We start from the raw sequence: 27,861 nt of genomic DNA on the forward strand, positions 1-27,861 counted from the left end.
GTTCTCTTTCCTGAGACTCCCCAGGGCAGCCGAAGACCAAGAACCTCGCCAGCGCTCCAGAATCCTTCTGGGTGTGGGCGGCGGAGGGGGGCTCCTCAACCCCACCGACCAATCTTGTGGGTTGAAATGTTGTAGAAATAAAACTAATGAGCTGGGGCTTGCTCTAGATGATAGTAAAATATACTGCAAATAATTAGAAGATAACAGAACATAGAACATAATAATTAGTAGTCAGATCCGTGGAACAGACAGAAGCAACTTAACGAGAATTTGGTATATGATAAAGATGGGATCACGACTCAAAAGGAAGGAAAGCACATGTAGTAAATAAGCAGTGTTGTGTGACATTGTTTATTAAGAATACAAAGGAGAGTGGGGCGCCTGGGTGGCTCAGTCGGTTAAGTGACCGATTTCGGCTCAGGTCATGATCTCACGGTTTGTGGGTTCGAGCCCTGCGTCAGGCTGTGTACTGACAGCTCAGAGCCTGGAGCCTGCTTCGGATTCTGTGTCTCCCCTCTCTCTCTGCCCCTCCCCTGCTTGCAGTCTGCCTCTCTCAAAAACAAATAAACATTAAAAAAAAATTAAGAATATAAGGGAGAGAGCATGAAAGAGAGAAATAAATTTTTTAAAAGGCTCCTTACTTACCTTATTCCAAAAAGACTTCCAGGTGCATTAAAAAGCTAAGAAAATGTTAGAGGAAAATGGGGGTTTGGGTGGGGGTGGGGAGAGAACCATGTAACTAAATTATTTAGACTAACAAGGGATTTTTTAATCATAAAAGTGAATAAATCAGTCTTAATGGTAAATATACAGCCTGACCTCATAAAAAAATTGAACTTCTGTGTGGCAAACCAAAACATAAAAAAAAAAAAAAAATTAAAAAGCAATTTGCCCAACAGGGGAGGGGGAAGGGGGGCACTTGCAATAAATATGCCAAAGCAGGCTTATAAAGAAAGTTTAAGAGATAACAATCTCAATAGCAGAATGGGCAAAGGACATGAACAGACAAGTAGCAAAAGAAATACAAATGGCCAATAAACTACCACCACCAACTCCAATATCACTAGTAACCAAAGAAATGCAAAGAAAAATAAGATGCCATATCTCATCCATCAGTTTTACAAAGCTCACTCACTTGAGAACAACAGAAAGTAAAAAACACAAGCACTTCCAGTGCTGGGGAGAATATAAATTGGTACATTTTTTTCTGGAGGGTAATTTGGTTACTACAGATCCAAGTCTTAAAAATGCTCACACACTAGGTCTCTGTAATTTCACCGCCAGGGATCCATTCTACGGCAGTAACCAAAGACGTAAGCAAAAACGTATGTACAAAAGCATTTATCACCAAGTCATTTTCAATAGTGAGAAATTGGAAGCAAGCTAAATATCCCATACGAGGGGGTTAATTAAATAAATCATGAAACATTCATACAATAGAATATATTCTGAATAGAAGTGACACTTTAAAGGATATTAAATGACATGAGAAAACACTTAAAATACAGTGGTTAAGTGGAAAAACCTAGGACTCAGAATGATACATATCACGTGGTTCCAAGGGGAGAGCAGGGGACAAGCATAGAAAAAGGCTTAGAGAAATAGACCAAAAATGTTAACAGTGGCTATAGCTTAATGATGGAATTACAGGAGAGTTTTCTGTTACTCTTGCATATTTTTATTTCCCTATTTTCTAAATGAATACTCATCTGTTTTAAGATTACGAAAAAAAAAAGGTGATCTTGAATAAATGCCTCCTCCCCTCCCCTTCCCTCTACACATAAAGTCTGAAGGCAGCACCTACTAAGATGAGCACAGATCCCTCGGTTTGCTTAGCTGTGAGCTGGACCCCTAAAGGAATATGGCCTAAAGGAATGAAAGAAAGGAGACAGATGTTTAGAGGGAGGGGAGATGGGGAGAATAAAGGAGGTAACTAGGGATGGTCCAGAATGTGGAATGATGCTGAGGCCCACACTGGCCTTGCTGGGGCCTGGATGTTACTCTTGCATCCATTAATTTGATTTTTTAGAGAGATCAGAAGAATCTGGGCACTTTGGGGTCCAGACTCCATTGTAGCCGGATGGTGGCCCTCTCCTTCTCCATCCTCCTGTCCCCTTCCCTTTCATTGGCTTCTTAGGGGAAAGGCAGTGCAGAGACAATTCTAGGACAGTGATGATGATGGAGGAACAACAGGAACCCCAGGGAGGCACTGGGGCTGGCTGCTCATTGTTTGTGACTACTGTCCCCACCCCGTTTTTCCCAGAACCACATGGGCTCTCGAGAAACACAAAATTTGGGGTCAAGGTGTTCTCCTGGACTGAAAGGTGGCCATTTTCTCCTTTACCAGCTGTCGTGTACCCCAATGTCCTTGGAGCAGGCAGACCAGGAAGGGACCTCCCTGGCCTCCGCACAGCACAGCATGGAAGGTGTTTCTGCATTTATTCCTCACCGATGATGCTTCTGAACACCTGCTACTGTGTGTTCTGGGTGTGCTGGGTGACCCGGGCTCAAAGCTGAAGAAAATAAAGTCCCCCTTCTAGGAGCTCATTGATTACTAAAAAAAGGCACCAAGAAACAACCGTAATAAATCATCTGCTTCTAAGAAATGGACTCACTACCTGCCAGACATGTGCTGAGAGTTACAATGCTTTTCTTTCTTTTTTCTTTCATATATACAAATACACACACACACACACACACACACACACACACACACACACACACTTGACCCTTGAACAATGCAGTATCAGGGGCACTGACCCCCACCATGCAGTCAAAAATCCAGGTATAATTTGACTCTCCCCAAACTGAACTACTGTTGGCCTGCTGTTGACTGGAAGCCTTACTGATAATTTGGAACAATTAATGCATATTTTGTATATGTATTATACACTGTATTCTTGTAATAAATTAAGCTATAAAAATATTATTAAGAAAATCATAAGGAAGAAAAAGTATATTTACAGTCCTATATTGGAGTTATTGAAAAACATCCACACATAAGTGGACCAGTACAGTTTGAACCTGCGTTGCCCAAGGGCCAACTGTACATTTAAATTTTTTTTACATATGGTAAAACTCTGCATCTGTGTGTGTGTGTGTGTGCGTGCGCGCGTGCACAGTTCTGAATTTTTGTAAATGCATAGGGTTGAGTAACTGCGTTAGATTCAGAACAGTTCCTTCAGCCAAATATTCCCTCATAGTCATCCCCACCCACCCCAACCACCCTGTAGCCATTGATGCGTTCTCTGTCCCTATGGCTCACCTTTTCCAGAATGTCACATAAATCATACAAGTATGTATCCTTTTGAGTCTGGCTTGACTTTTGCCAGTTCATTCAAGATTCATCCACATTGTTGCATACATCAGTATTTTGTTCCTTTTTATTGTTGAATAGCATTCCATTGTGTGGAAGTCCCCCCCCCCCCACTTTATCTATGCACCAGCTGAAGGACATCTGGGTTGTTTCCAGTTTGGGGTGATTATGAATAAAAATAAAGCTGCTTAAACATTCATGTGCCTGTTTTTGTGTGCACGTGAGTAATTTCTCTTGGGCAAGTAATTTACAATTCTCTCTTTAATCCTCACCTCTAGCCTGCAACAGCATCATTATCTGCATTTTACAGAATGGGAACATGAGGCGTGGACAGGTTTGTACATTGTGCACAAAGGGCTGGAGGACCTGGACTATGGTTCAGCCAACACAGACCGAGCGCCTCCTAACGGCCAGGCAGTGTCTGCCCTCAAGGATTTCTGCTCTGCGCAAGAACCAACCTGTCAACAGGCGATTCCTGTCATGCAACAGGTTCCCAGAAGGCACTATGGAAGCCAAGAGGTGGAGCACCTGACTAAGCTCTGTGCTGGGGTTTGTGCCCAGTTGAGTCACAGAGAAGCAAAAGTTAACCAGGAGGAGGACATTCCAGGCAGAGGGACAGCAGGGATGAAGGCTTGGAGACATAAAACTGTTAGTGGCATTTTCCAAAATTAATGGGCTGACTCGTAGAGGATCCATGTGGGAAAAAAATAGGAAATATTTTTGGGCAGGTAGGTGGGGTATGACAACAGAGGACTTTAATTCCAGGTTAAAGGGTTTGGATATTAAAACAATGCTAGCTGACATGTCTAGAGTACTTATTATCTCCCAGATTCTGTGCCTCTCTGGGAGGCTTGAAGATCTGTGAGCTGGAAGGAGGTCTTTGAAGCAAAATGGTGCATGGGTAAAACTCAGGGTAAAGATTATTTACAAGTAAAAATGCCTGGTACCAAACACATGCGGTGTCTAAGGAAACATTCTCCCCTGGCAGTGCTGTTCTTTGCTTTCCTCTTTGCTTTGCACCCTAGCTCGCTTCATGGATGAAAAGAGAACTTACTGTATGGCTACTGAAATTGTTTACATGTCTAATTCCCCCACTAGACCAGGAGCCCCTTCAATTTCTGAGTCCTCATCACTGACCACAGTGTCTGCTATATAGCAGGTGATCTCTGAATGTTTACTGAACAAATAAAGTATTTTGTTCATTAAGTATTTTGGTTAATAAATAGTTACCACATCAAACTCAGATCACCTATTTCCAAAGAATTAGAATGTAATAAAACAGGCCTTGTGGAAGAATATTGTCAACAATAATTCACCTTCTCTTCCCCACCTCCATGGAGGAGTATGCTCCCTGACTTCTGGTTTAGGGCTCTATGAAATGACTTGCATCAGCCAACTGGATACTAGCAGATGTGAATCCGGCAGGGGCTTGAAAGTGCTTGCATACTTGGACCTCTGCTATCACCATGGGAACAAATCCTGTTCAGCCTAGGATGATGTGAGACATTTGGGACATACTCTTCCTTTCACGCTCTGTGAAAGGAAGATGTGAGACATTTGGGACATACTCCAGATCTCACCTGCTGCTTTGAGACACGCTGCTAAACCCAGCTGAGATTAGCCCAGTAGACCTGCAGAAGAGTCAGCAAAAAGTACATGCTTGTTTTGTAGGTCTCTGAGATTTTGGAATTGTTTGTTATGTAGCAATAACTGACAGATACAACCCTATACTAAAAATGCACCAACTATAATTTAGTTGTCCTTTGTTTAGTAAGGTAAGTCACAGACTGTGGTTTCAGAGTACTTCTGACTCTCCGTTTCCTCGTCTCGAAAATCCATACAGGTGTTACGAGGATTGAGTGAGGTGACCCAAGAATGTGTGTCGTCATCATTATTATTATTATTATTATTATTATTATTATTATTGAGGTGTTTCTGGACTTTGAGTCCCTGCCTTAAACAGCAGTATCCACTGCGTGTGGGGATATGCCAGTGAGCAGAGAGCTCCAGATCACCAAATGTCAAGTGACAGAACACTTAACTGTACAGCAACGTATGTCCTTCCAGAATGACCTACGCTGAACTCCCCCACCTTCTGCCAGAGAGCTAAGGCACCACTGCCTGTTTATTACAGTCAGTTAGTTGATGATGCAGCTGTCCTGGAGGAGGTAGAGTCAGTGTCCTCGTCCTGTGTCCTGCGGCGTGAGCGAGGCTAAGATGTGGTGGGTTTAATGCGCTAACGCTCAGGCTGTGGCGGGCTGCCAGCAGAGCACTTAGCACGGCCTCCCCTCCCCTCCCATCTGTCTTCACTCCAATGGACGCTTAATGCCACTGCATGCTAACAGGCAAAGAGCATAGGATGTGAGAACACCCAAAACACAGGGGCGAGAAGAACAACCAAACAGAACCTGTCTCACGAGACCACTTTGCCTCCCCAGTCCATCCGCCCACAGATCTACCCAGAGTAGCTCATTTTGTCCCACCAAAGGGCAAACTATGAAGATCTCCCCATGCCCCACCTACCCCCACAGAAGGTTAAGGAGAGTTCTTTCTGTACTTAATCAAATTCATACACTGTGATGTCTCCACAAACGGCCACCTGCCGGCATGGGCTCTGACAGCCCTCCAGCTTCCAAATCGTCAGGATCTGGTGATAAATTCTGCAAGGACTGGTGCTGTCCTGTCCTCAGAGTGTCAGGAACCTACCGGTGTTTGGCTGGGGATTGGAAACGTTTCTAGAGGCCCAACAGAATCAGAGAAAACAACCCATCCCACGTTACATAATCGGGCCAGGAAAACATGTTTCCTATTAGCGAGGCAGCCAGCAATTTCCTAGGACTCAGACAGAGGTCTGGGTTGTCCCTTTGGCTCTGGACCTGTTCAGAATGACAGTATTTTAACCTCTCTGTATCTCCTCATCTGTGGCCACAGACACATGAAGCTGCCCCCTCTGTCCTTAACATGCTGCTTTGTATACTGTCTTCCACTCTGGAGACGATGAATACATATCAAAGCCCGAGAATTATTATGCGTCTCAGAGAGGCTGGGAAGATCAATAAGATGTTTCAACACAAAGAGGAAATGAAAATGAAGAGATATCAAGGTCCTCAGAAGCAGACCGGATCCATACAAAAGTACAACAGAACCAGCTGTACAATCAAAAAGGCAGTCCCCTTAGACTGTGCCACCCGGCTGCACGCTCTGTGAATGCAGATTCCCAGCTCCCCGCCAAGTGATGCCCCAGCCCGCCCGTCGTCTCCCTGGCAGGGCTGCTCACCTCCCTCCCTGTGCTCCCTTAGCACCTACTTCACCGTAATACAGGGGGAAAAGGCTTCTGGGGGCAGAACTGCATCCTGTTCATGGGCTGCGGAGGCAGACAGGCCTGGGTTCAAATTCTGGCTCCCCCACTTGACCTCTGGCAAGCAATTCAACCTCTGTCGGCCTGTTTCTTTATCTGGGATGTAGAGGTAAGAATATCTCTGTCACAGGATGGTCACCAGGGTTAAATGACTATGTATGGACAATACTCCCCAATACCCGGCACGAATTCTGCAGAATTCTGTTGGACGGAGGGTGGGTAAGCAGCAGCGCTGACTTCTTCCGTGTGGTCTCACAGGCCCCTGACCTTTGAAGGGCCTCCCCGTTTGGTTGATGCTCTGTTGACGGTGTACTGCAATTCCTAATTTTTGAGTATGGGTGCCATATTTTTGTTTGTCACTGGGCCCCACAAATCATAAAGCTGGTCCTGCTGAGCAGCCCCCCGGAGGCCAGCTGTGGCTCTCCGGGCATCTTTGCCACCCTATAAAGTTATAAGGCAAAACCCACATGACCCCACATTTGGGTTTGGTACTTCGGGCAAAGATACTACATTTGGAACAAAATCAAAGAGAATATTTTGTACTAAACTCCACACCATTTTATGACAAGCTTCTAGGTATTGGTTTAAAAAAAAAAAAAAAAAAGGAGCCTCACCACTGGGGAGAAAGGTCCTTCCCGACTCCCACCATTTCCTTCCTCATGGAGAGAGGGTGGTGATTCTGCCCTCCCTCCGCCCCCTCTTCCCTCTGCCCAGGATAGGCAGAGCCATTATCAATAATCAATTTAGTACACTTGGGAGCAACAAACTGGGCATGCTCAGCTCTGCTCCCCACTTTCTCCTCTTCCTGGGCAGGAGAAGGTAGAGTCTGTCCTAGGCCAGCCAGCTGTGACAAGGGAAGTGGGTCTCCTTCCTGGGCGCGATAGTAGGAAACCCATTTGGCTCTCACACCGCACCACGCCCTACAACTAGCCTTGTTTGGAAACAGCAGTGATATATATGCTGGCTTTCAGTTATTATTCCACTGTCTCCTCAACTTGTTCAGTTCTTGAGTGGGAAGAGGGTTGCTATTTAATGGATATCCTCAACGACCCCAACAACCAGACAAGCCCTGCCAGCCATCTTTGTGACTTAGGACAAGATTTAATTAAAATGCCTCATTAAAAACCTGGGCTGCCTGGGTGGCGCAGACAGTTAAGCGATCAACTTCGGCTCAGGTCACGATCTCGTAGTTTGGGGGTTTGAGCCCTACATCATCAGGCTCTGTGCTGACAGCTCAGAGCCTGGAGCCTGCTTTGGATTCTGTGCCTTACTCTCTCTCTCTGCTTCTCCCCTTCTCATGTGCGCTGCTCTCTCTCTCAAAAATAAATAAATATTAAAAAAAATTTTTTTAAATGCCTCATTAAAAGCTTAAATTATAGTGAGGAAGTGGATACAGGAGAGAAGCTTATATTCATGGCATCTCCAAACTGAAAGACACCAAGATAATTTACTGCAGACTCCTTGGTTCAAGAAGGAGGAAATCCAAAGAAGTTAAAAGGCTGGTACATTGGTTCTGAAATGATAATGTACATCAGGATCATCTGGAGAGCCTGTTAAAACACAGACTGCTTGGGTCCACCCCTGAGTTTTGGTTTCAGTCGATCTGGGGGTGAGGCCCAAGAAAATGCATTTCTTTTTTTTTTTTTTTTTTTTTTTTTTTTTTTTAAACGTTTTTTATTTATTTTTGGGACAGAGAGAGACAGAGCATGAACGGGGGAGGGGCAGAGAGAGAGGGAGACACAGAATCGGAAACAGGCTCCAGGCTCCGAGCCATCAGCCCAGAGCCTGACGCGGGGCTCGAACTCACGGACCGCGAGATCGTGACCTGGCTGAAGTCGGACGCTTAACCGACTGCGCCACCCAGGCGCCCCAAGAAAATGCATTTCTACCAAGTTCCTCTAGTGATGCTAATCCTGCCAGTCCAGGAACCCTACTCTGAGAACCACTGGGCTGGCATCAAATGAGTGAGCCTGTTATAACAGATCAGGGACCAGGATCCAGATATCCCTCATTCTAACTGAATGCCCTTTCTGATCTGTCCTCTCGTCTCATGGTTGCACCTTCCTCAGCCCTGGCTAGAAGTTCCCTTTGCACATTCCATGGGGGATGAACCAGCGCTCCTTGCCAAAATAACATCTATAATGAGCCTTGAGCTTCCTAGAAAAAAATGCTTTAACAATGCTAAGTATTTCTGGCACTAACACATATTATAAAAAAACACGAGAAAAGCATTTTTTAAAGAGTGTCTTATGAAGAAAATTTAATGCAGCGAAAGAGGAAAATACAATCGTGCTTAGGACCAAGAACACAAAAAGCTGGCCGATATTTTTCTGATCCTTCTATGGTGTTATCTAGGTCTCTGCTTATTTTGCTAAGAAAACTGCTCATACTCTCCCAGAGCACAGGGAGCAAAGCGTTTTTTCAAGTCCATCTTCAATGAGCTCTCTCTTATTGACCATGCAACCTGCACTATTGATCTAGAAATTACATTCCCATCTCAAAATACAGGCAAGCAGGGCCAGAAGACCTGTTTCCAAACTCCACACCTCCATGGCCACCAACAGTCCCACATCCAAGTGACGACCACAGTCCTGCTCAACTGTCCCTTCATGTCAAACCCCTTCCAGGAAAATGCCACTAGTGCAGAAAGCTCAGCCACAGAACTGTGCAGAGATCTCCAGTTACAAGGGGTTGGCTGGGCAACCGAATCCTCAGTGAGGTGCTCTGGGATTGCATCTAGACCAGAGCTGTCCAACAGAAATATGGAATTGAAGTTTTCTCAAAAGCAGCCACATTAAAAAGGTAAGAAGAAACAGGTAAATGTTAATAATATATTTTATTTACTCAATATCTCCAAAGTAGTATTATTTCAACATGTAACCAATATAAAAATATTAATGACATGGTTTGCTTTTTTTTTTTTTCAGACCAAGTCTTTGAAATGGGCTCATTTTTACACTTACAGCATATTTCAATTTGGACTACCTGCATTTCCAATGCTCTATAGCCATACTGGACAGCACAAGACCAGAGCTTGGCCCAAACGGGCGTTTTGGAGCACGTTAGAAACTGTTTGGATAGAAAAGCAGCTCAGCTCAACGCAGAGCATCTGGGAGGAACAGAGAACAGACACATACCATCCCACCTGAGTCCTCCTGGCTCTCTGTGGAATCCCACATTGTGCTACTAAAAGGTTTGCTTGTTGGTAGCAGGCATTCTTAAATTTTTTTTTTATTGTTTATTTACTTTAGAGAGAGAGAGAGCGAGCATGAGCAGGGAAGGAGAGAGAGAGGGAGACACAGGATCCGAAGCGGGCTCCAGGCTCTGAGCTGTCAGCACAGAGCCCGACACGGGGCTCATACTCATGAGCTGTGAGATCATGACCTGAGGCAAAGTCAGACACTTAACCGACTGAGCCAGTCAGGCGTCCCTGTAGCAGGCATTCTTTTGGACTAAACTTTTTGTTTTTATTTTTCCAAGAACCTCTAATTTTAATACACCCATCCCCAAATCTACAGAGCTCAGGAATGCAGATATACGCATCGTCATTTTATGAAAAATGGAATATCCCCATCCTCCCACTCCCCTGGAAGCCAGTGAGTAAACTGATTGCACGAATAAGCCTCACCATAAAGGATTCTCACTAAGACGTCGTCACAAAGACCCACAAACACACACATCACTCCATACCCACGTAGACCAAAAATGTACACACACGAAATTTATCCTCTACTTATGTTTATAAAACTTACCAGAATGTTGAGTTTCTTTTCCTGCTTGAAATTTTCAATAAATTCCCATATTTTCTTGGAATTAGACAAGGCCACGATGTGCAGAAAGATGTTCTAAACCAGAACACAAACAAACAAAAAGTTGTAAAGCTTTTTTTTTAAAAAAAGATAGAAACTAGCATTTTTTAATTCAAAATACATGTACATGGTTTTAAAATAAAATAGTTTGGAATAATACAGAACGGAAAGTAACAGTCTGACTCCTTGAAAGTAAACCGTTGCTCACGGTTTCTTATTAATCATCCAGAAATATTTTAAGCATGTATAGTAGTTATATACATACGTTTAAAGCATAATATAGACTATGTATATTAGGGGCACCTGGGTGGCTCAGTCGGTTAAATGTCCAACTTAGGCTCAGGCCATGATCTTGTGGCTTGTGAGTTCAAGCCCTGCATTAGGCTCTGTGCTGACAGATCAGAACCTGGAGCCTGCTTCAGATTCTGTCTCCCTCTCTCTCTGCCCCTTCCCTCCCCCCACTTGCACTCTGTCTCTCTCTCTCAAAAAATAAACATTAAAAAAAATTTTAAAATAAATATATTATATATATATCTTAAGCACGATACACATATTATAAATATATGCCCCCTTCCATACAAACAGGATCAGACTATGCCTTGCTCTGCATCCTTCTTTCTCATTTAAGGTTTGGAGATTTTTTTGTTACATATAAATCTGTCTTATTTCTTTTAATGGCTACATAACATACTTTGGCATGCATGTGTTATAGTTTCCTCCTGCCAATCATTTAGGAGTTTTTTGTCAATGTTTTGCTCTTACGACAATATCCGAGGTACATCATAACTATAAGACGACAACTTCCTTTGTTACTCGGTCCTTGCTTATGATGTTTATCAATTTCCACGTTGTGCTATAGCCATTGCTGGACACAGCTCCCTCCCCCAGTAGACTCAGGACTTCTCGATGGAGGAGACATGTTGAATCACCCCCTTCCCTCGTGGGGGTACACGCAGCCACACACATAAATGATTCATGTATGTGGGCTGTTCAGCCCCTTCTCTGTGCCCAGCACAGGAATCAAGCTTATATTCTGAGTATCCAGTGAATGCAAGGACATGCTGTCCAAGACCCGGAAGGCATCTGTGACTTATCACCAGCCCAAGGCAGAGACTCCTGCTGCTTCAGAGACCTGACAACTGAACTGACAGGTGAGATACTGAGCAGCAGCCACAATTCCTTTCATAAAGCAGGGTTCGGTGCCTTGCCTCAATTTCCCCATTAATTAAGCCATAGAACCCAAGACCATAGTCAGAATTTCTTTCTACCGATCTGAAAACATATCGTTTTCTCACTCTCTGAGACAGTCTCGGAAAATGAGAAGATGGAAACAATCCTACATTTTCATGCCTCAGAAGGTCTATAGTCAGCTTAACTATCATATTCAGCTCAAGTCTGACACAGCTGAATATTCCTCTACTTTCAAAGGCTAGGAAAAGCATGGTCTGTACAGGACTCTGCTCTTTGAAAAAGGCTGTGGGGGTGTCTGGGTGGCTCAGTTGGATGAGGGTCCGACTCGATTTTGGCTCAGGTCATGATCCCACGGTCGTGGGATCAAGCCCTGCACCATGCTCCTGCAGAGCATGGAGTCTTCTTGGGATTCTCTCTCTCTCTCTCTCTCTCTCTCTCTCTCCCTTTGCCCGTCCCCTGCTCTCTCTCTCTAATAAAAAATAAACATAAAAAATAAAAAAGGCTGTGAAGGCACTTGCTCAGCCACAGTGGACACAGGCTGCCTGCTGACTCCTTCCTGGATGGGCTGTGAGCACCCCCACTCCAATGACTACAAACTAAGTCTATAGACAGTCCTTTCTTTTGAGGTCCTCCCCACAACCACCCTAAAACTCCCTCCTACCCAACAGTGCCAAGTAACACTCGTACAAAATCCAGGTTCAAAAAACAACAAAATTCAAGTGAACAAAAATCAATTCCACTTTGAACATTCCACAACCTCCTTGAGCTTCCTGGAGGCACCTGGGGCATCCCAGCACCGGACGGAGGTAACAGCACGGAAGACAGAATCACTGTCCTAGATAAATCAGCCATGGGGCCCGCTGAACTGAAGCATCATGAAAAGATGGAAGGAAATCATCTGTCTCCCTCTGGGAGAAGATAGAAGGCCAGAAAGCACCCAGAAGGGAAGGCCAGGAGTCTGCTGTGACCAGCAGAAGGAGCTAGGAACAGACACAAGTGCACAAAAACCACCAATCTGCTGATCTATATGTGTCTCGGCTGGCCCTGGGAGCCACTGGGCACTGCTGTGCTAACTCTTTAAACCTCGGGATACAAGTGTGGTTGTTGAAGTTGAACAAAAGCCAACTGGATCCTTTCTGCTGATGAGTCACCATGTTCCATGGCCTAGGAGTCATGAGACGACATCACAGGAACCCCTCTACCCATGTGAGAGCGTGAGTCTGATGAGCAAATGGGAAACAGTGCACGAATGTGCCCTCAGTTGAAATCACCGCATAGGAATGAGGTGCCAGTTAATATTCACGTCGGGTAGGCAGGAAGCTAAACCAATAATTCTCAAAAGGTTGAAATTCCACATTGACCTGGGAGATCCGGAGAGTAGAAACCCCCGTTTTACCTCTTAGTGTCCACATATTGTTGGGGTCGATCCCCACAAGACATAAGGCACATTTTTTTAAAAAAAAAAATTTTTTTTTAACGTTTATTTATTTTTGAGACAGAGAGAGACAGAGCATGAAGGGGGTAGGGTCAGAGAGAGAGGGAGACACAGAATCGGAAGCAGGCTCCAGGCTCTGAGCTGTCAGCACAGAGCCCGACGCGGGGCTCGAACTCACGGACCGTGAGATCATGACCTGAGCCGAAGTCGGACGCTTAACCGACCGAGCCACCCAGGCGCCCCGACATAAGGCACATTTACAGCACCTTCTGGCCACATCAGGAATGTGGCAGGAGTTAAAATGTTGCCCCGACACCGCACCTCTGTAATCTTTCTCCTCAAAACCTGTAACTGCAGTCTAATCATGAGAAAAACATCAGACAAATCCTGATTGAGGGACAGTATACAAAATCCCTGACCTGTACTTCTCAAAACCTTCAGGCTCATCACAAACTAGGAGAGTCTGAGAAACCATCCCAGCCAAGAGGAGATGACCTAAGGAGGCACGATGACCAAATGCAATGTGGTCCTGGATGGGATCTGAGAACAGAAACGGGGCAGCAGGCAAGAACGAGGGAAAACTGAATAGCATGTGGACTTCGGTTAATAATAAAGTACCCATATTGGTCCACCGGTTGTAACAAATGTAATAAATGTTAACGAAGGGGAAACTGGTTGCGGGGTAAGTGGGAACTCTGTACTAGTTGTACAACTTTCCTGTGCATGTAAAATTATTCTAAAATATTAGACTATTCTAAGATTTTTAAAAAATGTTGCCCAAGGAGATCATGCCAGATCAAAGACAGACAGCAAGATGGTAATGAAGTGCAACGAGAAGCTGAGGAAGGAAGGTCCACTCTGATTTCCTCCCCCAGGCCCATTGGAGACATTGTGCCAGAAACAGCGGGCTGGCGGGCAGGGACTTTGTGTCAGTAAGCATCCGTTCCCTCCAGCAAGAGCACCAAGGCAGGATGTTGACTTCTTTGCTGTCCACGCGTCTGACGGGACCAAGCCAGTGTGTACAGGCCACTGATGTGAACACGACCTTGCACCTTCCTGGTGCCCACAGTCACCTGACCCGGCTGGCCTGCGTTGCACACGCTCAAGCCTTCCTGCTCAAGGGACCCCTGCACCCAACATGCAGCCGGGACCACTCCCTCCATACTCTCACTGCTCCATGGGCCTACGCCCCGGTTAAAGAGAAGTGGGTACCTTGGAGCAGAGAACGTAAGGTTGGGAGTGGTAACAGCATTAGTATGAAAACTACGGATAACGCAATAGTCTCCTGCTGACTGAGAGCTACATGCTCGATGACACCCTGCACTGCCCATGTCATGGCACACACAACGTCACATTCGCCTAACAGAAAACTTTCTCTCTTTTTAATGTTTTATTTATTTTTGAGAGAGAGAGAGAGAGAGAGAGAGAGAGAGAGAGCACTAGTGAGAGAGGGGAAGAGAGAGAGGGGCGGGGGAACTGAGGATCCAAAGCGGCCTCTGCACTGACAGCAGAGAGCCTGATGTGGGCTCGAACTCACGAACCATGAGATCATGAGCCGAGCCGAAGTCGGAGGCTCAACCGACTGAGCCACCCAGGCGTCCCCAGAAACCTCTTTCAACAGAGGGAGTTGAATGAAGGGACTGGCCCCCAGAGGAGGAAGGTGAGGGCTCAGCTGGGACTGGCCAACAGCCAAGGGATGACGAAGAGCAGGAACCAGCCTAGGCTGGAGGAACACAGGAGGTGGTGTGGCCTGAGCCAGGCTCGCCACCAAAAGGAAGAACCTCAGAGCAGGTCCGGCCGTTGCCAGGGAAGTCGAATGTCCTGCTTCTCCCTTCTTCCCACCCACCGATCTCCCTCAATGGCCAAACCCGGCCAGCAGCTGGCTGATGTGAAGGCGGGAGAAACACGTACTTGCCGGGGGGGGGGGGGGGGGGTCCACGCATCTACTCCCCACCTGCCCCCTCTGTGCTGCGGAGCTGAGCCGGCAGGCCCGGGGTGGACTCCCACGCTTCCTGCAACTGCTTGTCAACCACATCATCCCTTCCAAGACCGTGAGGCGCTGCATCAGACTCTGTCCTCTCCCCAGCTCCCAGCACACTGCCCGACATAGGGTTCACACTCAAGCATATGATCAAATATAGAGTAATATCACTCCTACTCTTCAGTTGAGGACACTGGAGTTCAGGGAAGCGAAGAACACTGCCCAAGCTCACAGGGCTAGCGAGCGCACAACCAGACTCCGATCCGAGCCCGGCGCCTTCCCACGCCCCACGTTTGTGTGGGGGCTGCATGCGCTAGACCAGATGAAGCTATGGAGCTCTCTCTTTCATAAAGGGGGAGGAGCGGCTGTTCCCTGGCAGAGCCTGGGGGGGGTACACTGAGTCAGGGACAGGACACCACGCCACGGGGATGAGCGGACAGGCCCTGTCAGCCCCGGCCCCTCAGAGCTCTCTGCACCGGAGGCCACTTGCAAACACAAGGAATCTCCACTGTGTGAGCTCCGACCCCACCTTGGGTACGTACACGGGGAGGGCCGGGGGCAGTAAATAACGGGCTGCCTCTCTCCCCAGCCCCGGAAACACGTTTGCTCCCTCTTTCCAGCTCTACGCTCCCAACGCTCCCAACGGTGGTGGAGGTGGATTTAAGGATGGCTCACTATTACAAACAAAACCATACTGTCACCTTTTTCCGTATCAACCCACTCTGTCAAAAATGTAGCCCAAACCACAGCAGGCTGGAATCCAGGCAATCCCTGGCCCGCCTGTGGCCTATTAGTATTCTTGTTGCGTCCCGCAGCAGCACAACTGAAAGTTATCAGCAGGCAGACAGCCAGCTTTCAGTCTCAAGAACTGCAGCCCCAGATCGCAGCGGCACTCACGCATTAGAGAAGATTTAGAGACCCTCACGCTCGCCGCCAGCGCTGAGCCTCTGTGTGGCATCTGACGGCCAGAGACCACAGACACGTGGTGAGAAGAGAAAGAACGGGGCTTGCTTTGAAAACGTTATTTAAGAAATAATAATAACAGCCTTCAGGAGCAGATGCGAAATACTCCGTTCTAGATTGGGGCATTTTTTCCTTCTGGCCAAGGTCCAAGCTTGAGGGGGCCGGGGGTGCTGCGTCCCCGCCCAGTCCCTTCCCACGGGCCCACCCGCTGGAGCAGAGGGTTCCCCGGAGAGAGGAGGAGACTTCGGCAGAATGGAAGGGAGGACAGAGGGACATTCTTCAGTGAACGCGAGGGGCCCCTTCCGTCTTCTCCTTTCTGTCTCCAGCTCCTAGCAGGCAGTCTGACATAGCATTCACTCTCAAACATATGTTCAAACACAGAATGATATCACCCCCATTTCTCAGAGGAGAAAACTGAGGTTGAGGGAAACGAAGAACACTGCCCAAGCTCTCTTTACAGTGGGTTTTCCCCGGGTTTTCCATCTGGGGGCCAGCTTCACGGGGTCTAGCCCGTGTAGGTACGCAAGCCCCACCCTCGGAAGGGCCCCACACTTTCAGGGGGGGTCTGCCTTCACCGTCTTGAAGTGTTTAATACTTTTTACACGGGGGCCCACATTCTCATTTTGCGCTGTGCCCCGCAAATTACGCAGCCGGTCCTGGCTCTGACTGTTTTAGGAAGGGGAGAGCACAAGATGTGGGCCAGCTCTGAAAGCTCTCGTGAGGACGTGGCTCTCGTCAAGAGCTAACTGTTGCCTGTTTATTGGAAAGCCACTGGGTCAGTTCACAGCTTGGGTTGTGGTGCCCGAGTCCCCCTCGATGTGTCTCACTGACCCGGGCTCCTTCCCTGGTGGAAATCCCAAGAGTCACAGTCAGTATAACATCTCTGCAGCAGGGACTGGCCCCCGCCTGCTGCCTCACGGGCAGCCCAGGGCGTGGGGTCAAACCCAGCCATGGAAAAGCAAGCGCGGCTCCAGCTCCCAGGGGGGTTGGGGGCTGCCTCCAACGCAGAAGCACCAACACAGGCCACTGCCAAGGCGCGCGGGCAGCAGTTCGGCCCCCGCAGCAGCTGTCGAGGTCGGCATGCAAGAAACCCTCAGCGGGAGGGGCAAAGAGCAGCTCACCTGGTTACCGCTCTCCCTGATGATCTCACCTTTGGCACCTCCTTCCTGGTCTCTATCTCGACACACCGGGTGAACTGTGCCACCTGGTGGAATTCAATGAAACCATCTGTGAGTTCTAGCGACAGCTATGGCCGTGGAGACCAGCTTTTCCAAATGAATTAAGACATACAGGCTCGCGGGAAGAATACCTGAAACTGAGACTATTCTGGAAAATCTAGATGGATGGTCCCCACAGTTAGGGCAGCAGGTGTAATAGTGAAGGTGATCCTGGAACCCGACCTCCTGCCTATATGGGCTGACTGATGGGGCACCCAGGAGAAGGTCCTGATTTTTGCAGGGGTCAGGACACATCAAGGATAAGAAGTGTGGGTCTTGGTCACAGATGCGTCCCTAGCATCTCCCATAGCACCTGACACACAGGTCTCAACCTGGCTGCGCTTTAGACTCACCTGGGGAGTTCTTAAAGCTCCAGATGATGGGTCTAGGCCTAGGTATGTTTTAAAAGCTCCCAAATGAGCCTAATGCTCAACCCGAGTTCAGAAGCACTGGCCTAACATGTAGCAGGGACTCGATTAATATTTACTGAGTGGGTGAATCCATAAATGGCACTTAGACTATTCCAGCAAAGACGATACCGTCATCAATCAAAGTGTAAAGGGGGAATTCCTCGGCTGTGGCAGTTAAAAAATGATCATTACAGAGCCTGGTTTCTTCACTTAAAATAGCCCACTTTATTAAATGGAGTCTGTTTCACGGGAGGCTATCAGCTAACCACGTAACCAGCCTCTCTCCTTCTCCCCAAACACTTCCGAGGGATCTCCCAGTTGCTGAGATGCACTTATTCCTCACCCTCACTGGGTAGATAATGAAATACAGCCCAAATGGTATAATATTGCCCTAGAAAATGCCTAACTTGATTTTAGAGGGAAAAAAAAAAAAAAACCATCTTTGAGCACCTTGAAAAGTGATAAATCCCCAACCTATTCTCCAACTTCTGCTGGAGCACCCGTTTTTCTAGAGAAGAGTCTCCGGATAGACACGGTGGCCTTTTCTAGCCACCACAGTGCCATTGCATGACCCAGGGCAGTTGAATTTGTGCAGGAAATTCTGGTGTTTACCCAGAGGAAGACTTCAGCTGATGGAAAAATTGACAGGGAACCCAGAGAGTCTTTTCACAAAATCAAGGTTAGGGAAGAGAAATAAGAGGTCATCTCCAGCTGCTCTAAGCCTGGAGGCTGGACCCCAGGAAGGACTCTCCAGTTATTCTGGGGGCACTGATTCTTAAGTAGGATCCACAGCCAAACTGCAGTGGACTCCCACTCTCCTCCCTACATCCCCCCACAGAGGCTCAATGACAACACATGAGGTGGGTCCCAGTTCTACTGGTGATTCAGATGCCCAGGGTTGGGAGCCCCTCACTGCTCTTAATGATGTGTGGCCGTGACCCGAGCTCTCCTGTGAATTAATTAAGAGTTGAGGACAGGCTCCGCCGGTCACGTGCTCTATCCACCTCTAGCTGGAAGCTCAATGCCCATCTCAGAATCAGCAGCTGATTACCACCGGATCACGGTCAACTCCTGGCCATGCTGGCTGGGCCCTTCCTGACCTGCCTGTGACATCGGGCTCTTTCCCCAGTGTGGAGCGGCCACAGGCTGACCTCGAGTGGACACACAGCAGGCTGCTCACCTCGCTTGGCTATTTCAATAGCAGTCGCTCTTCCAATGCCACTGTTCCCTCAAGTGACCCAGAAGGCTATTCCAGGAATTTGGACCTCGAAGCCCTCAGGCACAAAGTCCTTAGCCGCTGGTTCACAGCCACTCCTGGAAGCGGCAAGCCCAGAGAAAGAAGGACTATAAGGAGCCAGGAAAAGAAACCCCTGCAGGGAGAAAGCCTAGTTGTGAGGTGGGCATGATCGCTCTCTCTAGCACATCACAAAGCTCCTTCCTTCCTCGCCTCCCTGTTTCCTTCCCTGGTCTCAGGAACAATGCTGCCCTCTCAGACTTTACATTTCCTCATCACTGGCTTCCTGAACTTTCAAAAATATTTGGAGACTCTAACAATCTGGCATCCAAATCAGCTTTCTCTGACTGCCTCTGAGACCAGAAGTGCCCCCCTCCAAAAAGCAAACAAAAATCCTCTGATAGATGGATTATTTTCCCTTTTTCCAATTTTGAGGGGAAAAGAGGAGGAGCGTAGGAGACCATTAGCATCATGCGTGTTGTGTGGCAGGACAGGTGTCCCGACTTAGCTACAGAAGGACGGGTGAGGTGGGGGAGATTTGCAAGTACAGAATGAAGCTGGAGGAAGGTCGTTATTTGAGCTCCTACCGCCTCGGAGAAAGCAAAGGCTCCTTCAGGGCTACAGGGCGTGTGCTGCATAACTCTAGGGGGCACCGTCCAGATCACAGTGATGGGAGATTTGTATCTGCGTTAGAGCAACTTCTTTGCAGATGGCAGCAAAGCGCGCCAAGGAGGTGCTTTTCCTCATTTGCACGAAGGGATCACCCCGCATAAAAGTAACCCTGAGTTCCCTTAACTGTTTCTCTGCCTTTTGAGACACCTCTTCTACCTTTGCTTTCCTAGGGTTTGCCGGAGGGGGATTAGCAGGAGGAGGCCCTGAGGGCAGAGCCCTCCCCCCACACAGGCAGGCTGGGGTCTCAGAGCTTGCAACTCTCACCCAAAGAGCCCAGTGATTTCTCCTGCTCTGCAGCAGAGAACGGGACTCTTTCCCCTGAAGATTCTACGCAAAGCCCTGTGCCCTCCCCCACACGGTGTTTCCACACAGACTGCCAACAGCTGGTCTCCCTGGTATAGCACAATTGCCAACTACAAGCCAGGACACTGGAGAGGAGGCCAAAGAATGTTTATCAGCCTGGGTTAGGTTTGGAAGTCCTTGCCACAGGGGCAGTCATGGCCCCTTGTCTCACAGCCAAAAGACCAGGAAGGATGTTCCCGTTCCCACCATCTGTAACTCACTTGAATGTCCAGGGCAGCTCAGAGAACACCCTTCCCACTGCTTCTGCTGCTAGCGGCACAGTGGGGTGAGCAAGACTTCTGACTCTTCCAAAGCTTCCTGCGAGGCTGACTTGAGGCTAAAAAGAATTATCAATAATAAGGGCTTTGGATCAAACAACCTGGGTTTCAATCACAGCTCTCCTTCTTAATAGCTGTGCGATCTCATGTGTTGACTTAACCTTTCTGGGCTCCTGTCTCCTCTTCTGCAGAAAGGGGATTATAAAAGCTAACTATTGGGCAGCCTGGATGAGATAATGTATGTAAGGCATTTTCTTACCACACTTGGAATAAATTAAGAGTTCAATACACAGCAGTTGCTATGTTACTATTATTCATAATGACATCAATACTCTCCATGTTCAAAACTGAGTTCCTCATTTGCCCCCACCCCCATCCCAGCCCTCCAAATCATTAGGGACTTTGAGAGCATTTTAAACTATAACCAAAGATAAAGCTGTAAGATTTGTTTTCTCTGATAAATGTTGGCGGGCAGGCGGGGGGCGGGGGGGGGGGGGGTAGGGTCACTATGAAAGGATTTTCTTGCAGAAGCAAATGATTCCTCAAGAAGGGGCTAAGGGCCTTCTTCTAGGCTAAAGGGTCCTAGCCAGGAGAAAGTACTGGTGGGGAGCGAGTGAGACTTTCCCAAACCACAAGAGAGCAAGAAGTGCAGGCCACAGAGAACAAACGGGGAAACCAGGAACCGCCCCAAAGATCCCCTCCTCCAGGGGCAGGAAGCTGAGGCTTTCCTCTGTGACACCTAGAGGAGACCTTAGCCTCCGGAAGATTATGTTGATCCTATTAAACACTAAGGCTTGCTGACGACAGCTCCTGTGGATTAAATCTCTTCCTCAAACTCCAGGCTGTGAGCCCTTCCAAGAGGGCGGGGCCAGGCTGGCCTGCTGGGCCTGTCACACTCTCCTTCTGTCCTTTGCCTTGGCTCTTTGACTTCATCTCGGGATCCTGCCCTCAGCCAATCTGTTGTGAACAATGAGATTTGGCTGGGTGTTTTTTTTTTTTTTTTTTTTTTTGTATCCCCCTGCCCTCTTTTGGGGAAGTATTTTTTTGTTCACAAACTCTTGATATCAGTCCCTATTTTTCAGTGTGAAGAGAAATAAATGACTTGCCTAAGGTCACAAAATGGTAGGTGATAAAGCCAAAGGAGGGTTTCCATTCTTTCAACACTCCAACCTGGGGCACCTTCTACTGAACCAGTGATGCTCAAAGGGTGCTCCCCAGACAGGTCGCATCAGCATCACCTGAGAAACTGTTAGAAATGCGTTGTCTACTGAGTCCACGGTTCAAAATGGGGCCCAGCCATCTAGGGTCACATGCCCTCCGTGTGATTCTGATTCAAGCTGAGCAACCACTGTGCTTGTGTTTCCGGAACCTCTGAAGATAGGAATCACCAGGGGGCAAGCTCCCAGGGATCAGTTTCCCCCAATTTACCCAATAGGGAATTTGCATATGCAAATTGTAGCCCTCATCTATACCTGTCAGGGGCTTAGGGGTCAGGGTTTGTTTTCTTTTTAATTGTCCCAGGTAATTGTCAGGTTCAGGCAAGTTTAGGGAACAGTGACTTGATGCTGTTGCATAGGTGAGCAATATAGGGGAACTTCGTAAAAATCATGGTGTGCCAAGAAAAAGCATTACAAACCCAAACTACAGACCCTCATATGGGGATGAAAATATTAGGAATTGTCTTTCCCTCCCCCTACACCCCCACCCCCATGTAAGAGTTCGGGGAGAGACTTTCAGAAGCCTGCTTTCCCAGGGCGAGAAGCTAACCCAAGCTCTCCAGGCTGCTGTGTAACATGGAAAGACCCAGTGGCAGTGGCCACTGCCACTATTTGAAAGAGAGAGGTTGCCACTGTATTTGCCAAAATCCAGTGGAGCTGGGCTGACAGCTCGGCTTCCCACCACTCTCTGCAGCCCTGGCTCCTGAGAAAAACATGCACTTTTCCCAAAAGGATGGGGTGTGGGGGAGAAGAGAAGTCGGCAGCACCATGCTGCCTCCCCTTGGAACACGGAAATTTGCGGGCCTGCCTTAGGAACTCATAAAAACCCTAGTGCAGGGAGAAGAGGAGGTCCCTTAGATAACTGGGCGGCATGAGAATCACCTGGAGGATATTTATAAAATGTCAGTCTAGGCCCCAGTGCAGGCCAACCGAACTGGAATCTCTAGGGGCAGGGCCTGACGCTGGTATTTTAGATTCTTGCCCTATTATTCGGCCAGGATTGAGAACCACCGCGTTTCTCTAATTCTAAGATAAAAACCACCTCTCTGTCCCCCGGAACGGGCCGCCTCTTAAAACCACAAGGTGGAGAGCCGGCTAGGGTACAGCGAGGGTGACCACCAGGCCAGTGAAACCGTCGAACGCCGGTCACAAAACTCACACTGGGTGCACAGCGGACACCCGCCCCGAAACCGGCGTTCGGAAAGTTCCAGCAGGAGCGAGAGGTCACAGTCCACAAGCTGCGTTTTATCGGTGAGCAAAAACACACGACTCGGGAAAGTTCTAAGCCGGAGTCCTCACCAGCGATTTAGGGCGCGCCCCGCCCGAGGCCGAAAGCAGCCCCGCGTGGCTACCCGAGCACGCCCTGCAGGGCGCCAAGGTGACGCCCAGGGGACTCCGGGGCGCGCGGGCCGCCTGATGTCAGTGGATCCGGGCCCCGGCGCGGCAGAGCCCCGCCCCTCGGGGCTGGACCCCGCCCGCCGGGCGGCCTGCCTGCGGGGGGGCCCCTGTCACCCAGTCGGCCCGGTGGGATCGCGGAGTCGCGGGCGCGTCCGCGCTCGCCCGCGCCGAGGCGGGCCACGTGACTGCCAGCGGCCCCGCCCACCCGGCCGCCCGGGCCGTCTTACTTGGTGTATTCGCGCAGCCCTGTGGCAAGCGTCGCGGCGCTGCGGTGGACGGATGTGGTAGGGCCCGCGCTCCCGGTGTCCCCGCCCTCCGGAGCCGCCGGCGGTTACGTCATTCCAGTTATGTAAAAGCCGCGGGCTCTTCTCCACGGGGAACGCGGCGGGGTCTTCTGGTCCGCCCTGCCTCTCTGTACGGCTTTGTGCGGAGCGCCCACTCGGCCCCAGCCTCAGAGGCCAGGGAGAGGGGGGGAGGGCCCTGCTGCGGGCGGCACTCAGGGTCACACGGTCAACTCGGGGTTGAAACCAGGCGTCACTTGGGGCGTCATCTGGGGAACACCTGTCTGCTGGGTATGCCTGGGATGCAAAGATGGCTGGTAGAATTTGCTTACCCAGAAAATCATGTGGAATAAAAAGATAAGGCGTAATGATATTAACAAGATTTCTCCATCCGATGAGTTTTGTCACAGCATTTTCCAAGTTCCTACGTATCTTGTTTCATGAAATGCCCCGCGTAATTTAGCCAAGATAGAACCCCCTTCCCCAGCAGGTGCAAGGAGTCAGATTGGTAACATGAACACAGTGACAGCTGGCAAGAGGCAGGGCTGTGTCTCCCACCGGAGAGGTCAGTCTCTTCGAAGTCTGAACTTTTGCCACCAGTTCAGCAACTTCATGCAATGCCAAGGAGGCCCCCTTGATCTCCTCCAAATCTCCATCAGCCTCCCCCCGGACCCCCCAAAACCCCAGAAAACATACAGTGTAAGTTAAAGCATGGTTGCTGTGCCAATCTAGATCCCAGTGAAGTCATCCAGCCTCCTCCTGGGCCCTGTTGTGTAGGAATCAGACATCCCAGTCTATATCTGACCTCCATCCCTAATTGAGGGGTGGGTCACTCAGTTAAATTCTGTACTGGGTTACCCAATTCGCCCAGAGACTGAGCCACTCTTACATAAGATGTACAGACCAGCTGGTTTAATGGCCTCATTACCTAGGATGTAAGGTATAGGATCACTGCCCTCCACCCCCAGCAAGCGGATGTGGTTTTACTTCAGAATAACTTTGGAAATAAGTTTCTCCAGAACAGTTTGTTCGTCTGAACAGGACTGTGAAGTTCCACTGCATTGCTCTTATTCCTGACAGAGTGATGAAAGGGAGTTTAAGCAAGTGGCATTCTGGAAAACCACCCAGCCTGGTGTGACTTTCAATACCGGTCTGGTTTGGCTGGGAGAATATTTTAGAGTCCCAGAGTTACGCAACTGTGCTTTGTATACTCTGCTTTGTGGCAGTGATAGAAAAGGTGTCTGTCTGCCCTGAATCCCTCTACCACCTCAGGAAATAGGCTTTTGGCTCACAGAGGGGGTGAGAAGTTGTTTTGAACCACAAAGTCTATCGAGGGCCTCAGCAGCACCTTGAAGTAAAAGGATGGGCGAAAACCCAGCTGTTACCCTGGCGTGTGGTCCTGGGCGTGCTGCGTGACCACTCAGTCTTGGTTCTCTGATTTGTAGAATGGGAATGAATATGCTCACCTCGTGAGATGGCGGTGATGATCAGACACTTTTGTAAAGAGACTAGCGAAATGCCTGGTTTCATCCGAAGGGATCAAAAAATGTTCACTTCCCTCAACTTTTCTTTGCATTCCTTTCTCCCTTTACATTATAGCCATGCCGTGTACATTCAGTCGATGGTCCATGAGTGCACGAAGCATATAATGTTTATCCTTAAATCAACACCTATCCACGGGGTAGCTAGTGTGTGCATTACACTCACTTCTTAGGAGGTTTTTAAGAAAAGATAAGCCCCATTTTAGAAGGGCCTTCCACTCTCCCCTGGAGGACAGGGAATATGTACACAAAAAGACAAAGGACAGGGAAAGATTAATGGGAAAAGGCTCCCGTTTAAGTAGGAGTTAGCTGAGCTGGATTTTAGTCCTATTTCTGACTCCCAAGGTTACCTGGGTAACAATGATAAAATTTATTGGGGGCTTAATATGTGCCAAGCATTGTGGATTATCTCACTTAATCCTTACAATGACCTAGTAAAGTTTCTCTTGATATTATCCCCATTTTGCAGATGAGCAGACTGAGACTTAAAGGGGTAAGTCACTTAGCTGAAGTCATAGCATCCATCCTGGATCCATACTATATGGTGGCAAGTCACTTAACCTCTCTAGGCCTCTGTTTTCTCATCCAAATGAAAGGGGGAATCAGATGACATGTGAGACCCCTTCTAGCTCTCACTTTCTTTAATAAGAGAAATACATAAAAAATTTAAATAAGGTAGGCCCAACGTGCTTTTAAGAGTGACATGAAGTGGGGATAGCTGCTTTATTTCATGTGGGTAGAAAGACCCTAAAATATTTCTTATGTGTCCTTGCTCTCAATTTGCCACCCAATAAGCCAAACAAAGAAATCCTCCTCCAGTTAGAGTCCCGAAGCTAATTTTGACCAAATTGGAAGGAGAAGCAGAAGGTGTGGCCTAAGAAATCCATGGCTTCCCACACAACAGATATACGTGATGGGAAGTCTACACACACACACACACACACACACACCGGTGCTCACATCATCTTCCACCGAAGCTCAGTACCAGTTTCTCCAGCCCAGTTGTCATGGCAACACCAGCTGCCAATGAGATCATGGAAGACAAGGTTATAATGGCAGTGGTGCCTTAATATTTTACCTGGCAATCTCACTTAGATAATAAGATGAATAACCATAAATCATAAATCCATAGGAAGCCCAGGCACTGCTCTTTGTATGTGTTTAATGTGCACTTGCCGGTGGGGAAGAGAAATGAAGGCAAAGGGAAAGGAATGGAAAGGAAGGGAGGGTGAGGCAGGGGGTGGGGAAGAAGATCTCTGATGCTGATCCCCGTTACTCTGCAGTGTAGGTAGGTCATGCATGGGTCCTGAACCTGTTTGTGCATGGATTAAAGGACTGGTCTCTTCTGCAATGACAGCAAGGGGTTAGGGGCTCCAAGCCCTAATCACAGAAGTCTGATTACAAGAAACCCAAGGCAACTGTTTTCTGGGGTTCACACTAATGGAGGAGAGAAGCAGCCCAGGCAAGATGTACATGGCAGACGATGACCCTGCCCTGCAGCAGCTCACCCAGTCACCCAGCAGGAGGCTGGACCCTGTTTAGAAGTACCTTGCTGGTTGCCTCCCCAGTCCCTTGATGCCCACTGGCTTTTACAGACTGGTCCACTCCAGGGCTGTCTGCTGTCCATCTGAACCAACTTCCTAAAGAGCAAATCCATTTGATTTAAGGGTTTCCTTCCTTTCACAGGAAACTGATCACAGTGGGGATCTCTAGTAAGAGCTTCAGCACTGGGGAGCAGGGGTAGGAGAGAGACTCAGTTTACACTGAGTACCCTTGGAGAGTGTGAATTTTGTATTAGGGGCATGAATCACCCAAATAAAGGACATGCCAAGGTCCACTTGTTTCCCTTGTCCACCTACCAGGGACTAGACGTGGTGGCAAGAAGGGCCAAGGGCAGGGCAGTCTCCATGTAATGAAGCTGATGAAGGAAATGATTTCCCACCAGTGGACTTGTGTTGATCTGAAACTCTCATGCAGTCTGTTTCTAGGGCTTTAGTTGTATGACAAACAGGTTCCATTCCCAGTGCAAAGGCAGTCTGGGGCTCAGGGGTGGGAGTGGAATAAGAGCCTGGAGGATGTCAGAGAGGTTGTTGTAGCTGGCCCTCACCTACTGGCCTGTACCACCTGGTTCCTCCCACTGGCTCAGGAGAAGGGCCACCAGTAGGGCAGGGAGAGGCCACAGACACTGAGTGCCCGGAACTGGGATCGAAAGTCAGAAGACTCACATTGAGCCCTGACACCTCTTCGGAGGAGACACTTGACCTCCCTGAGCCTCAGTTTCCCCTCTACGCAGCAGTGTAAGTGTCCAGTCCTTACGGCACAGTAGTGAGGATGAAATAAAAACATTTCTTCTTGTGGCTGCCTGGGTGGCTCAGTGGGTTAAGCGTCTGACTTTTGATTTTGGCTCGGGTCAGGATCTCAGAGTCATGAGATTGAGCCCTGCATCAGGCTCTGTGCTGATAGTGTGGAGCCTGCTTGGGATTCTTTCTCTTTCCCCGCCGCCCCCCCCCCCCCCGCTGTGCTTTCTCTCTCAAAATAAACTTAAAAAAAAAAAACAAAAAACCTTTCCTCTTATTTAACAAATATTCATACTCTATTTGCTATGTGCCAAGCTCTGTTCTAAGTTCATTTCTTTTTTTTTTTTAATGTTTATTTATTTTTGAGACAGAGAGAGACAGAGCATGAATGGGGGAGGGGCAGAGAGAGAGGGAGACACAGAATCGGAAACAGGCTCCAGGCTCTGAGCTGTCAGCCCAGAGCCCGACGCGGGGCTCGAACTCACGGACCGTGAGATCGTGACCTGAGCTGAAGTCGGACGCTTAACCGACTGAGCCACCCAGGTGCCCCTGTTCTAAGTTCATTTCATATGAGACTGAAGGAGGCTCTGTGCTGACAGCTGGGGAGCCCGTTTAGGATTCTCTCTCTCCCTCGATCTCTGACCCTCCCTTGCTTGTGCGCACTGTTTGTCTCTCAAAAAAAAAAAAAAAAATTGTATTAATGAGACTGAAGCATAGAGAATTTCAGTAGCGTGTCCAAGATCACACCAGAATCTAGAACGTAGCACAACCAGGATTCCAACCGGACAGTCTGGGTCCAGACTCCACACACGTAACCCTTTTTCTGTAAGGATGGGACACCTCTCCTAGTGGCTTCTCCTCAGTTTCTTCTTTTAGTCACTTCTGGGGGGCTGGAAACTTCTGCTACTATCTCCTGACCTT

At 48.4% G+C, this 27,861-nt stretch overlaps 1 protein-coding gene across 1 annotated transcript in view; it reads right to left on the minus strand.

Moving 5' to 3' along the window:
• Window positions 1–22,718, minus strand: part of LOC109265992 (uncharacterized) — a 35,531-nt gene extending 12,813 nt beyond the window's left edge. The window contains exons 1-3 of the mRNA XM_053899875.1: window positions 22,583–22,718; window positions 17,175–17,257; window positions 10,427–10,519 (exon numbers count right to left, since the gene is read on the minus strand). The gene's annotated coding sequence lies outside the window, so the exon portion shown is untranslated. The remainder of the gene's footprint in view (window positions 1–10,426; window positions 10,520–17,174; window positions 17,258–22,582) is intronic.
• Window positions 22,719–27,861: the final 5,143 nt, after the last annotated feature.

The sequence above is a fragment of the Panthera pardus genome, unplaced genomic scaffold, assembly GCF_024362965.1.
Source record: "Panthera pardus isolate Hobbes unplaced genomic scaffold, ASM2436296v1 HiC_scaffold_1, whole genome shotgun sequence".
Taxonomy (NCBI): Eukaryota; Metazoa; Chordata; class Mammalia; order Carnivora; family Felidae; genus Panthera; species Panthera pardus.